Here is a 1,828-nt window from a genome sequence, read left to right as displayed (position 1 = left end):
GATAGTCTAACCTTTTTGATTGGGTTTTCTGCTTCCTTGTCTATCACTGAATCATTGGTCGGTGTACTGCCTAGGTAACAGAATTCTGTGAGAATTCTGCCCATACAAAATTTTGGTTTTGTGTGTGTGGCTTCCCCAATGCAGGCCGATACAATCTCTCAGTTTTCTGTAGTTTTGACATCATCCTGTAATGCCTGGCTCATTCAGTGAGGCAGTTTATAATCCTTTGCATATCTTGGGTGTGAGCCTCAGAGTGCCCTAATCTCCATGCAGTGATTTTTGAATGACTCTTTCTAGGACTCTGAATGACCCATGAAATCTGTTGAGTTGGAAGAGTTTTCCAGAGGTAAGGAAACATATTCTAACACCTGCGTCCAGGTCTCTCATGGTATCCTCCAGCATGGCCATGTAGAATGAGTAGAACAGGACCAACCCCTCTACATGATGCTTCTTGTCTTGTCTTATGCCCTCCAGTCATTTCCGACGAGTAGCACCACCACGGGCACATCTCTCCCAGAATGCCCCGCTCTCCATCTGCAATTGTTCTGTAGTGTATCCTTAGAGTTTTCTTGGTAAAAATACAGAAGTGGTTTACAACTGCCACCTTCCGTGCAGTAAACTCGAGTCTCTGCCCTCGACTCTCTCCCATGCATGCTGTTGCTGCCCAGCATGGGTGAGTTTTGACTTGTAGCAGATTGCCTTCTACTCGCTAGCCACTGCCCAAGCTAGGATTGGAATGGATAGGCCTCTGCTTGACTCTCCCTCCTGAGCCGAGACTGGTAGAGTACTGGAAACTCTCCAGGTGTGACCCTGAGAGGGGCTACACTTTATTACTTTTGGATCAGACAGGATACTCTCATCTCTGACCCGGCCAGCGATGCCATCAATAGTATTTGAGAGCTTACCATATGTGCAGAACACTGTACTTTGCTGGTAAAAATGAAATATCAGAGTTGGTAGACGTGATCCCTACCTACAAGGAGCTTACCCCCCTTAGGGGGAGACAAACCTTAAAATAAATTACAGATAGGGGAAATAGAGTATAAGAATATTTACAAAAAGGCTATAGGGCTGGGAAGGGTATCAAAGTGCTTAAGGGTAGACAGCCATGTATATAGTCAATGGTGGGGGAGGGGGATAGGACTAAGCAACTGAAAAAGTACAATAGCGTTATTAAAAATGATCCCTACCCTCTCTTTTACAGTCTAGCTGGGGAGACCCACTAAAATACATTACAAATAGGAGTAAGTAATAGTGTATCAAGATATGTACATAAGTGTTACACGAGCAAGTGAGTACCCAGTTATTTATGTTGTACAGAAGTGCTGAACTGGAAGTTTGGGAGATAGAGGATGGGAAGATAAGAAATTCACTGGGGAAGGCTTTTTTGTAGAATCAGTGGTTTCAGAAGGGCCTTGAAGATAGGGAAAGGAGGGGTCTGCTCGATGTGAAGTTGAAGGGAGTTCATATGTATATACACCCACACAAGAATAGTGAGGAAACACATTTCTGGAAATGAGTTATTGAAATATAATAAGAGTATGAGTTATTTTCTCCCTGGATGTATTCCTAAGCAAACCTTTCAATTTTGTTCATTTGAGTAAGGTTAGTGTTAGGACTTCTAGCCAATTTCCAAGTGGCTCCAGCATGTATCTCCCTGTATTGTCTAGTGGCCTTGTGAGTTTTGCACACAATATGCTTTACTGCCATTATCTTGGGGGCTGTGGTTACCTGGGGAATGCAAACCTCCCCACCAGGGGCACCTCAATGTTAACTCTTTGGTTCCCCAACAGTTTGTATTTTAAAAGTTTGAAAAATCATTCATGAA

General features: G+C 43.4%; 1 non-coding gene across 1 annotated transcript; it reads right to left on the bottom strand.

Moving 5' to 3' along the window:
- Positions 1-683: 683 nt before the first annotated feature.
- Positions 684-820, bottom strand: LOC119948371. The gene has a single exon (XR_005456771.1). It is a non-coding gene; the product is annotated as a small nucleolar RNA SNORA7 (small nucleolar RNA).
- Between the last annotated feature and the right edge of the window lie 1,008 nt (positions 821-1,828).

Source organism: Tachyglossus aculeatus, chromosome X4, assembly GCF_015852505.1.
Source record: "Tachyglossus aculeatus isolate mTacAcu1 chromosome X4, mTacAcu1.pri, whole genome shotgun sequence".
In the NCBI taxonomy this organism is placed as follows: Eukaryota; Metazoa; Chordata; class Mammalia; order Monotremata; family Tachyglossidae; genus Tachyglossus; species Tachyglossus aculeatus.
Note: the sequence above shows the minus strand (reverse complement) of the source record. Positions and strands in the feature narration are given on the sequence as shown.